The sequence below is a fragment of the Phoenix dactylifera genome, chromosome 10, assembly GCF_051530095.1.
Source record: "Phoenix dactylifera cultivar Ajwa chromosome 10, Ajwa_hap1_PhDact_Kaust_v1.1, whole genome shotgun sequence".
Classification (NCBI taxonomy): Eukaryota; Viridiplantae; Streptophyta; class Magnoliopsida; order Arecales; family Arecaceae; genus Phoenix; species Phoenix dactylifera.
In genome coordinates this window covers 1,502,501-1,515,000 of record NC_143199.1, presented here as the reverse complement: position 1 = coordinate 1,515,000, position 12,500 = coordinate 1,502,501, and positions in this window count along the sequence as shown.

The following is a 12,500-nucleotide window of genomic DNA, read 5'->3' as shown; positions in this document are numbered from 1 at the left end:
CCGCCGGGCACGGACGGCCGAAGGCAGCGCCCGTGCGCCGGGAAGTCGGCAGGCGCGTGCCGGCTCCGTCGGGGACGAAATGTGCCGGGCAAGTCCGCCGCGAGGCAACGGTCCTGTGCGGAGTGGAGCGGAAGGCCCGCCGCGGCGGCAGCAGACCCCCCCTCCCTACCACCCCGGCGGGGCATCCGCCCAAAGCCCACCCCAAGCGTTCCAAAGTACCGAGGAGCGTTGCAAACGGGAACGGCCCGGACACGCGACCCGGTCGCACGGGATGCGCGTCCCGGTCGCACGGGTCGCGCGTCCCGGGAGGGCCGACGGACGAAGCCGAAGTGGCGCACGGCCGCCGCGCACGGACGGCCGGCGGCGGCGCCCGTGCGCCGGAAAGTCGTCGGGCGCGCGACGGCTCCGTCGGGGACGAACGGTGCCGGGCACGACCGCCGCGAGGCAACGGACTTGTGCGGAGGGGGGCGGAAGGCCCGCCGCGGCGGCGCCAGCCCCCCCTCCCTACCACCCCGACGGGGCATCCGCCCAAAGCCCACCCCAAGCGTTCCAAAGTACCGAGGAGCGTTGCAAACGGGAACCGCCCGGACACGCGTCCCGGTCGCACGGGTCGCGCGTCCCGGGAGGGCCGACGGAGGAAGCCGGCGCACGGCCGCCGCGCGGACGGCCGGCGGGGGCGCCCATGCGCCGGGGCCTCGGCGGGCGCGGGCCGGCTCCCTCGGGGACGAACGGTGCCGGGCCCGCCCGCCGCGAGGCGACGGACTTGTGCGGAGTGGAGCGGAAGTCCCGCCGCGGCAGCAGCAGCCCCCCCTCCCTACCACCCCGGCGGGGCATCCGCCCAAGGCCCACCCCAAGCGTTCCAAAGTACCGAGGAGCGTTGCAAACGGGAACGGCCCGGACACGCGTCCCGGTCTCACGGGATGCGCGTCCCGGTCGCATGGGTCGCGCATCCCGGGAGGGCCGACGGAGGAAGCCGGCGCACGGCCGCCGCGCGGACGGCCGGCGGCGGCGCCCATGCGCCGGGGCCTCGGCGGGCGCGTGCCGGCTCCCTCGGGGACGAACGGTGCCGGGCGCGCCCGCCGCGAGGCGACGGACTTGTGCGGAGTGGAGCGGAAGTCCCGCCGCGGCAGCAGCAGCCCCCCCTCCCTACCACCCCGGCGGGGCATCCGCCCAAGGCCCACCCCAAGCGTTCCAAAGTACCGAGGAGCGTTGCAAACGGGAACGGCCCGGACACGCGTCCCGGTCTCACGGGATGCGCGTCCCGGTCGCACGGGTCGCGCATCCCGGGAGGGCCGACGGAGGAAGCCGGCGCACGGCCGCCGCGCGGACGGCCGGCGGCGGCGCCCATGCGCCGGGGCCTCGGCGGGCGCGTGCCGGCTCCCTCGGGGACGAACGGTGCCGGGCGCGCCCGCCGCGAGGCGACGGACTTGTGCGGAGTGGAGCGGAAGTCCCGCCGCGGCAGCAGCCGCCCCCCCTCCCTACCACCCCGGCGGGGCATCCGCCCAAAGCCCACCCCAAGCGTTCCAAAGTACCGAGGAGCGTTGCAAACGGGAACGGCCCGGACACGCGTCCCGGTCGCACGGGATGCGCGTCCCGGTCGCACGGGTCGCGCGTCCCGGGAGGACAGACCGAGCAAGCCGAGGTGCCGCTCACGGCCGCCGCGAGGGACGTACGGCGCCGGCGCCCGCGCCCCGTGGCACGGCCTAGAGCGTGCCCCCCTGCCACCCCATCGGGGCATCGGCGCAAAGCCCACCGCGGGGTAGATAACCGAAGGCAACGAGGGACGGTGGATGCACATATCCGAGCAGTGGCGATAGGGCCGGAGGGAGCACCGACAGGGCCGTGAGATTTTAAAGTACCGAGGGAATTTGCAAACCGGGCCCGCCCCTCCCCCCGTCCATCGCACGCCGATCGGGGGTCCGGCGCCCCGCGGGGGGCTGCCGGCATGCGCTCCCGGTGCAGGCATCGACGAGCCGCCCGCGACCTCCACTCGGGTCCGAGCCCCCAAGCGCGGATGCCGAAACGCGCCGGCCGCGGCAGCCCCACCCCTGCCACCCCATCGGGGCATCGGCGCAAGGCCCACCCTGGGGTAGATAACCGAAGGCAACGAGGGACGGTGGATGCACATATCCGAGCAATAGCGATAGGGCCGGAGCGAAGACCGAGGGGGTCGGGGGGTTTTAATGTTCCGAGGGAAGTTGGAAACGGGGCCCGCCCGGACGCCCGTCCCTCGCACGCCGATCGGGGGTCCCGCACCCCGCGGGGGGCTGCCGGCATGCGCCCCTAGTACAAGCATCGACGAGTCGCCCGCGACCTCCACTCGGATCCGGCGGCGCACGCGCGGATGGCGAAACGCGGCGGCCGCGGCTGCAGCCCCCCTACCACCCCGTTGGCGCGTCGGCGCAAAGCCCACCCCGGGGAGGATAACCGAAGGCGACGAGGGACGATGCATGCACATATCCGAGCAAATACCGAGAGGGTCGGGGGGAAGACCGAGAGGCAAGGGGTGTTTAGAGTACCGAGGGAAGTTGCGAAAGGGGCCCGCCCGGACGCTCGCCGCTCGCAGGCGATCCGGCGGGGCGCACGGAGGGCGCCGCCCATCGCCGGAGCTTGCTCGGTCATCTCTGCCGCACGGACACGTAAGCGCCGCCGCGCAAGGTTCGGCCGGCGGGGCGGACGGTTCGCCGCCGCAGGCCTTTCCCGCAGCCGGAACGTGGGCCCGGCGTTGCGCGCCGGCGGGCCGCGCAATCCGCCGGGGCGCACGGCGGGCGCCGCCCGTCGCCGGGGCTTCGCTCGGTCATCTCGGCCGCACGGACACGTGCGCGCAGCCGCGGAAGGTTCGGCCGGCGGGGCGGACGGTTCGCCGACGCAGGCCTCTCCCGCGGCCGGAACGCGGGACCGGCGTTGCGCGCCGGCGGAAGGCGCGATCCGGCAGGGCGCACGGCGGGCGCCGCCCGGGCTTCGCTCGGTCATCTCGGCCGCACGGACACGTGCGCGCCGCCCATCGCCGGGGCTTCGCTCGGTCATCTCGGCCGCGCCGCCACGTGCGCGCCGCCGCGGAAGGCTTGGCCGGCCGGGCGGACGGTTCGCCGCCGCAGGCCTTTCCCGCAGCATGCGCCCCTTCGCCCGAACGACCGCGGGACTCCGGTACGGCCTAGCCGTCGGCCGCCCGGCTGCAAGCCGTCGGGGCCGCTCGATCCCCGTCGCGTGCCGGCCGCCGCTCGGGCCAGCCGGCCGGCTGCCGCACGTAACCTCTGACCTCATCAGCGGTCGATCCGCACCGCGCTGGTCTTCGGTGCGGACCCGTCGGGGCCGTGCCGCGCCGGCCGTCGCATCCGGTTCCGCAGGCGCCGCCCGGTTGCCTCCCGCCCTCGTGCGCTCGCGCCGGCCGGGCGACGCGGTGCCCGCGGGACTCGGGCATGGTTGAGCCGTCGGCCGCCCGGCGGCATGCCGCCGCCGCTCCGCGCCGCGTGCCGGCTGCGCTCCTCCCCGCGCCCGTCCGCGGGCGGGCCCGCCGCCGCTCGCGCCGGCCGGGCGACGCGGTGCCCGCGGGACTCGGGCATGGTTGAGCCGTCGGCCGCCCGGCGGCATGCCGCCGCCGCTCCGCGCCGCGTGCCGGCTGCGCTCCTCCCCGCGCCCGTCCGCGGGCGGGCCCGCCGCCGCTCGCGCCGGCCGGGCGACGCGGTGCCCGCGGGACTCGGGCACGGTTGAGCCGACGGCCGCCCGGCGGCATGCCGCCGCCGCTCCGCGCCGCGTGCCGGCTGCGCTCCTCCCCGCGCCCGTCCGTGGGCGGGCCCGCCGCCGCTCGGCCTAGCCCCCCGGCTGCCGCACGTAACCTGCGACCTCGTCGGCGCTGGATGCGCGTCGTGACAGTTTTCGGTGGGGCGCCGCGGAGGCGCCGGGGGCCCATGCGACGGGCCAGGGGGCGAACGGAGGGCTCGGTCAGCCCTAACAGGGGACCGGCGACAAAGGAGCGGTCGCGCAAAGCTTCGTAAGGGACCCAGACGACGGGCCTACCGATCCGAAGCACCGCGCACGGACGCGCAGCGGGCCCACGACGGGCCGACACGGAAGGCCCGCCGCCAAGGCCGCAAAACCGACAAAGGAACCCACGGGGACGCACCAGAGCGGGCAAAGCTTTCACCGAACGGGACGGGACCGAGCCCCCGCAACAGGCGAGGGCGACGGATCCGACCAAGTAAGGCCGATCCCGCTCCACGCACGCGCGGCCGCAGGAACTTCGTGAGGGACGGGACGACCGGCCGACCGAACCGAAGCGCCGCGCACGGCCGCCGCGAGGGCCGGCCGGAGGCATAGACCGAGCGCCGCGCCAGCGGAAGGAGCGTGCCGGCTCCGTCGGGGACCACCTGCGCACGGTCCGTCCGAGCGAGCCGACGGACCGGCGCGGAAGGCCCGGCGCCGAGCCCGCAAAACCGACAAAGGAACCCACAGGGACGCACCAAAGCGGCCCAAGATTTCACCGAGACGGGACCGAGCCCACGCAACATGCGATGGCGACGGATCGGACCAAGTAAGGCCGATCCAACTCCGCGCGCGCGCGGCCGCGAGCACTTCGTGAGGGACAGGAAGACCGGCCGACCGAACCGAAGCGCCGCGCACGGCCGCCACAAGGGCCGGCTGGAGGCGTAGACCGAGAGCCGCACCAGCGGAAGGAGCGTGCCGGCTCCGTCGTGGGCCAACTCCGCGGGGCCCATCCGAGCGAGCCGACGGGCCGGCGCGGAAGGCCCGGCCGAACCCGCAAAACCGACAAAGGAACCCACAGGGACGCACCAGAGCGGACAAAGATTTCACCGAACAGGACGGGACCGAGCCCACGGAACATGCGAGGGCGAAGGATCGGACCAAGTAAGGCCGATCCAACTCCGCGCGCGCGCGGCCGCGAACACTTCATGAGGGATGGGAAGACCGGCCGACCGATCCGAAGCACCGCGCACGGCCGCCGCAAGGGCCGACCGAAGGAATAGACCGAGCGCCGCACCAGCGGAAGGAGCGTGCCGGCTCCGTCGTGGGCCAACTCCGCGGGGCCCATCCGAGCGAGCCGACGGGCCGGCACGGAAGGCCCGGCCGAACCCGCAAAACCGACAAAGGAACCCACAGGGACGCACCAGAGCGGACAAAGATTTCACCGAACGGGACGGGACCGGGCCCACGCAACATGCGAGGGCGAAGGATCGGACCAAGTAAGGCCGATCCAACTCCGCGCGCGCGCGGCCGCGAAAACTTCGTCAGGGACGGGACGACGGGCCGACCGATCCGAAGCGCCGTGCACGGCCGCCGCAACGGCCGGCCGGAGGCGTAGACCGAGCGCCGCGCCAGCAGAAGGAGCGTGCCGGCTCCGTCGTGGGCCCGCTGCGCATGGCCCATCCGAGCGAGCCGACGGGCCGAATCCCTCGAGGACGAACGGTGCCGGGCACGCCCGCAGCGAGTGCCCACGGCGGGCTTGTGCGGAGTGGAGCGGAAGGCCCGCCGCGGCGGCAGCAGCCCCCCCTCCCTACCACCCCAGCGGGGCATCCGCCCAAAGCCCACCCCAAGCGTTCCAAAGTACCGAGGAGCGTTGCAAACGGGAACCGCCCGGACATGCGTCCCGGTCGCACGGGATGCGCGTCCCGGTCGCACGGGTCGCGCGTCCCGGGAGGGCCGACGGAGGAAGCCGAAGTGCCGTGCGCGGCCGCCGCGACGGCCGGACGGCGGCGGCGCCCGTGCGCCGCGGCAAAGGCGGGAGCGGCCCGGCTCCGTCCGAGGCGCCGCGAGCTTCGGTCGAACCTTTGCCGTGACTCTTCGCAATAGGCCAAGCCCATTCACACTTGGCCAAGCCTAGGCCAAGCCAAGGCCTCCAATGCTTGGCCAAGTGCCTCCAAGGTCGGCCAAGACGGTGCCCAGCGTGCCAAAGCCATGGCATGCCCATGCGCGGCCCAAGCCGCGCCCATGAGCCCCAGCCGCACGCGGCCGCGCGCGCCCGCGCCCAGGCCACGGCCGTGCTGCGCGCCTGGCGCGCGCGCCCGCGCCCAGGCCACGGCCGCGCCCAGGCCCCGGCCGCGCCGCGCCCGCCCAGGCCCCGGCCGCGCCGCGCCCGCCCAGGCCCCGGCCGCGCCGCGCCCAGGCCACGGCCGCGCGCGCCCGCGCCGACGCCCCGGCCGCGCTGATGGGGGCTCACGGTCCAAAGCCCCTCACCAAGCCTCTTTTCCTTGCGCTCCTCGCGTGCGCCTCCAAAATCCTTTGATGGTGGACCGATTGTAGGTAACGCCGGTGGATTAACTCAATGAAAGAGATCAACAATGAAGAAAACTTGATTTGTATTCCACTAACTTGAAGAACGAAGAACAATAGAAAAGAAAGCAAAGGAAATCTAGAAAGAGATTGAAGAGATCTCTTCCTAGCCCAATCTAGTGGAGATTGATGTATCTACCACTAGCCCAAGTCCTAGAACACAAGATCTAAGACCGAACTCGGCACAAACGCCGCCCAAGCCTTACGGCCGACATAACCATGACTCTCAAAAGAACTCTTCATAGCCTCCAATGGCCCCTTTACATCTCTTTTTATACCCTAAGCCCTAGACAAAACATGGCACTATGGCTCCAAGGCTTCTCCTCCGTTGATTGGCATGATATGGATGGCTAAAGATCACCCAAGAAGGGCCCTCCCACGGCTGAACTTTGGCTTGCTTCTTGGCCCTTGGATGGAGAGGGATGGAGGGTGGATATGCTTGAGTTCCGCGGACCGGACGCACGGGACGCGAGTCCCGGTTGACCGGGTCGCGCGTCCCGGCTGGGCGTGTCCCAGTCCGGGCGGGACTGGGACTGGGCGCGCGCCAGGCGGGCGGGCGCGCACGGGCGCGCGCGTGGGCGCTGGCGCACGGGCGGGCGCGGTCGGCTGGCGCACGGGCGGGCGCAGGCGGGCGGGCGCAGGCGCGCGGGCGGGCGCGCGGGCGGGCGCGGGCGCGCGGGCGGGCGCGCGGGCGGGCGCGGGCGCGCGGGCGGGCGCGGGCGCGCGGGCGGGCGCGCGGGCGGGCGCGCTGGCGGGCGCGCGGGCGGGCGCGCGGGCGGGCGCGGGCGCGCTGGCTGGCGCGCGGGCGGGCGCGGGCGGTCGGCCTGCTGGGCGCACGGGCGGGCAGGCGCGCGGGCGGGGCTGGGCGCGGGCCTGGGCGCGCGGGCGGGGCTGGGCGCGGGCCTGGGCGCGCGGGCGGGGCTGGGCGCGGGCACTGTAGCACTGTAGCATGCGAGGTTCTTGGCCAAGAACCTCGCTGCACTGTAGCAATGGCAGGATTGGGCTGTGGCTTGGCTTCGGCGGGGCGGTGCGCGCGGCGGGTTCGGCCAAGGTTGGGCATGCTTGGCCATGGCTTGGGCATGCATGGGCACATGTTTGGCTTGGCCGAGGTTGGGCGTGCTCGGCCGTATGAAGGTGGTTGGCCAAGGCTTTCCAAGCAAAGTAGTTGGCCTTGGCTTGACCCTCCGTTGGCCTCCTTGTGGTCCGATGGCCCTCTTTGGTTGGCATGGCTACTTTGGCCCTCAGTTGGTGTGCGACTGTTGCTCCTCTTGCGGCGTGGCTTGCGGGGGTCCTCAACATTCCTCCTCCCTTGAAGAACATCCTTGCCCTCAAGGATGAAGTTAGGGTACCTCTGAGAGACCTCGTCATAGTCCTCCCACATAGCATCTTCCTTGGGCAAGCCGCCCCACTGAATCAAGACTTGCCAGATTTTGCGTCGTTCTCGGCCTCGTCTCCATATGCGGTACTTGAGAGCTTCAACTGGTTGTAGAAGTAGTCGACCCTCTTCGTTGAATATGGGAAGGTCCGGTGCAACTAATGTCGGGTCACCAACCTTCTCTTTGAGCAACGACACATGGAAGACTGGATGCAGATGAGATGAGGCGGGTAACTCCAGTCGGTAGGCAACCTCTCCGATGCGTTCTATGATTCTGAACGGTCCATAAAATTTTTGAGATAGCTTGCGGCTGAACTTGTCTTTTAATGATTTCTGTTGGTAGGGCTTCAGCTTTAAGTAGACATACTGGCCAGGGTTGAAGACAACTTCTCGGCGACCTTGGTCATAGTACCTCTTCATTCTTTCTTGTGCCTTCTGAAGCTCTCTTTTTGCATTTGCTAGGACTTCGTCTCTTGTCATTAATTCTTGTTCAACTTCCTCACTTCGGGCCGTGCCTCTCTCATATGTAGTCAGTAGTGGAGGGGGCCTCCCATACACAAGTTCAAAAGGACTCAATTTAATGGATGAGTGGTAGGAAGTATTATACCAGAATTCAGCCCAGGGTATGAAAGCTTCCCATCGTGATTGTTGCTCATGGCAGAAGCAGCGCAAGTATTGCCCCAAGGTCCTGTTGACTATCTCTGTTTGTCCGTCCGTCTGCGGGTGGTAAGAGGAACTGGCTTTCAGTTTGCTTCCTTGCAAGGTGAACAGCTCCTTCCAGAAAGTACTCATGAAGACTCGATCTCGGTCGGTGACGATGCTCCTTGGTACTCCATGGAGTCGAACAATGGTCTCCACGAATGCATGTGCAACTGACTTGGCTGTGTAAGGATGTTTAAGAGGTATGAAGTGTGCATACTTACTTAGCCGATCAACCACCACTAGGATCACTTCGTAGCCTTTGCTTGCTGGTAGACCCTCGATGAAGTCCATGGTCAGATCCTCCCATATCATGTTCGGAATGGGAAGTGGTTGCAGCAGTCCGGTGGGTGCCCGTGGATCATATTTGGTCTTCTGGCATGTCTCGCACTCGGCCACCAAGGTTTTGACGTCGCGCTTCAACCCTTCCCAATAGAAAAAGTGCTTCACACGAAGATAGGTGCGAAGCCATCCTGAATGGCCACCTTCCTTGCTGTTGTGGAAGTGGTCTAAGATGTTTCTTCTCAAGTCGGGGACGTCGGGGACATAGATATTTCCCTTGTAAAAAATCAGACCATCACGCACCTTAAATTCTGCAACACCCGTAGCCGCTGCATCAAGTTTCTCTTGGATTTCTTGTGCTCGGGCGTCAAGCTTTGATGCTTCACGAACTCGGTCCCAAATCCTCCAATCAACGCCGCTGATTGCTGCAAAATTCTGCGGCTCATCCATGTCTTCAGCCACCCACAACATCTGGTCGTTCTCCCTTCGCGACAACGCGTCAGCCACCTTGTTTTCTTTGCCGGGTTGATAGATGATGTCGTACTCGAATCCCAGCAATTTGACAAGAAATTTTTGCTGCTCGGGAGTCACTATCTTCTGTTGAAGTAGATGGCGGAGGGCTTGCTGGTCTGTGATGATGGTGAAGCGCCGGCCGAGAAGGTATGGCCTCCAAATCTTCACCGCATGTACAACCGCCAACAATTCTCTTGCGTAGGTGCTCCAAGCCTTCTTTCTTGGCCCTAATGCTTTGGAAATAAAGGCCAAGGGTCGTCGTTCCTGCACCAAAACAGCACCTATACCTTCGCCACTAGCGTCGGTGTAGACCTCGAACGGTTTGGAAAAGTCGGGCAAGGCAAGTACCGGTGTTTGTGTCATAGCTTCCTTGAGGTCTTCAAATGCCTTGCGTGCTTGAATGGTCCACATGAAACCTCCTTTCTTCAGCATGGTGGTTAGTGGCTTTGCAATCAGCCCATAATCCTTTACGAATCGTCGGTAGTAGCCTGTTAGCCCCAAAAATCCTCTTAGGGCTGTGATATCCTTCGGCCATGGCCAATCGAGCATGGCCTGAATTTTTCGCTGATCCACACGAACTCCTTCGGCTGAAATTATGTGGCCCAAGTACTCGAGCTCCGCTTGTGCGAATGCACACTTTGAAGGCTTGATGTGAAAGTGGTGCTCCTCCAAGGTGCGTAGAACAATCTCCAAGTGCTCAAGGTGCTCGTCCATGGATCTGGAATATATCAAGATGTCATCAAAAAATACTAAGACAAACCTTCGCAAGTGGGGTCTGAAAATTTCGTTCATGGCCGCTTGGAATGTTGATGGCGCATTGCATAGACCGAATGGCATCACCAAGTACTCGTAGTGGCCGGAATGTGTCCTGAAGGCCGTCTTGTGCACATCCTCCTCTTTCATTCTGATTTGATGGTAGCCGGCTCGTAAGTCCAATTTGGTGAAGAACTTGGCACCATGCAATTCATCGAGCATCTCGTCCACCGTAGGGATCGGAAAACGGTCTTTGATGGTTGCTTCATTAAGAGCTCGGTAGTCGGTGCAGAACCTCCATGAGCCATCCTTCTTTCTCACCAATAGGACGGGTGAGGAGAAGGGACTCGAGCTATGTCGGATCAGCCCCTGGCTAAGCATTTCATCAACTTGACGCTCAATTTCTCCCTTTTGAAAGTGTGCGTACCTGTATGGTGGAACATTGACTGCAGCAGCCTCATCTTTCATCCGAATTGGATGATCAAAGTCTCGTTGTGGCGGGAGGGAAGTAGGCTTCTGGAGGACACTTTGATGAGCCTCTAACACCCTCCGGATTGGTGGTGGCAGCCCCTCAAGTGCTTGCTGCTGCTGCTGAATTTCTGCATCAGCTTGGAGAGGACCTTCTTGGTTCGGGCTAGCCATAACAACGGCAAAGCAGCTAGCCCCTCCTTTGCAAAGTTTTTCTATCATGTTGGCCTCGCAAGGCCGTACTTCCTTGCTGCTCAAGGCCGTCCATGTCCTCTTTCGGCCACCAAGTTTAAACTCCATGGTCATCGCGTCGAAGTCGGTCACCACCCGGCCTAGACTGCGTAACCATGCATTTCCCAATACAATGTCTAAGCCGACTAACTGAAGTACATGTAGATCGGCTTTAACTCTCACCCCTTGTACATTCATCTTTACATTATTAACAATTTCAGCACATAGTAATTTTTCACCACTAGCAATTTTTACGTCAAACGGTGAAACCGATGTACCTTTGAGTCCAACCTTGCGTACGATTGCTGAGTTGATGAAATTGTGAGAAGAGCCGCTGTCCACTAACAAGGAGACTTCATGCTTGCCGATCCAAGCCATGAGCCTCATTGTCGAGGGTTTTGGTGCGCCGCAAAGTGCATTGAGTGACAATTCGGCTTGCTGATTTTCTGCACATGGTTCGGTCTCTTCGGGGTGATCTTCCTCCTCGCTGCTGCTATCTGAATTTTCAGATGCAGCGGGCTCTTCGTCGCTGCTTGCATCAAGGACGTAGACTTGGCCGGTCTTACAACGATGCTCCCGGCTCCACTTTTCACCGCACTTGAAACATAGACCCTTTTTTATGTAGTCTTGCAGCTCATCACGTGACAACTTCTTTACCTCCCTTTGCTGATTTTTGGAACCTGTTGAAGTTATCTCTTTGGATCTGAAATTTACCTTGGATGGTTGTGGTTTGGTGAACTTGCTGATGGCACCATCCTTGGTTGGACGTCGTTCCGGGTTGTAGCTTTGGTCTAGGATCTCCGCCATGCGCATTGCCTCTTGTAGCCGTGTTGGTTGTTTGAGTTTGATCTCCTTGGCTAGCCATGGTTTGAGGCCGTCGATGAAGGTACCAAGCAAGGCTTCGTCGGACCATCCGCTGACCATAGTTTGTAATTGCCGGAACTCATCGATGTAGGTCTGGACTTTGCCTTCTTGTTTAAGTTTGGCAAGTTGACCATGATGATTGACAACGGGGGATGGTCCCCATTGTTTCATGAATTCATCCATAAAGGCCGTCCACCCCAACCTTCTCCCTTCTTTCTCATACAAGGCCCGGATCCACCTCCACCATCGGCTAGCCCTACCCTCTAAGTGAAAACTGGCTAGGGTCACCCGATCAGCCCGTGGGATGTCATAAACGTCAAAGTACTGATCCGCCTTGTCAAGCCACTCATACGGGTCTCCTCCACCAAACTTTGGGAAGTCAATTTTGGGTTTCCTAAGCCCTTCTCCTCTAGGCCGTGGACCCTTATAGTCATCATCTCCAAAGTCATTACCCCGCATGTTTCTTCCTCTCCTTGCCATGGGTTCTCTCCGGCCATAAGGCCTTTGAGCATGGAAGGGGCGTTCTTCGGGTTCACTATCGGCCTCATCATGATTGTTATGGCCATTACTAACCCGCTCATCATCAAGCCACCTCTCAAACACTAAGCCTTCGGCTTCAATCCTTCCTCCCATTCGCCCATGGTGCCTAATGTCATGATCTACATGATGTGTACCCTGAACACTAATGGCATCGCTCTCATACCTTGCCCGGCCCTGCCGTGCGGCATGCGACCTAGGCACTTCCTCTTGCACCCTCTTATGTTCCCTCTCTAGCATCCTCCTTTCCAACCTCTCCATGTTGGCATTGTTTTCTCTCCTTATTTCAGCCATATTTGCAGCCATAGTATTGGACAAGGTTTCCAATGCGCGGTTAAGGTTGGCTGAACTAACTTCAAGGGCTTCTAACCTCCTATCTTGGTTGCTATAATGGGGGGACTCCATCTCCTGTTAACCCTCTGTTTTAGGACTCAAAAACCTTGAGACAACAGCCCCTCAAACTCCCAAAAATCAGAACTCAACAATCTCC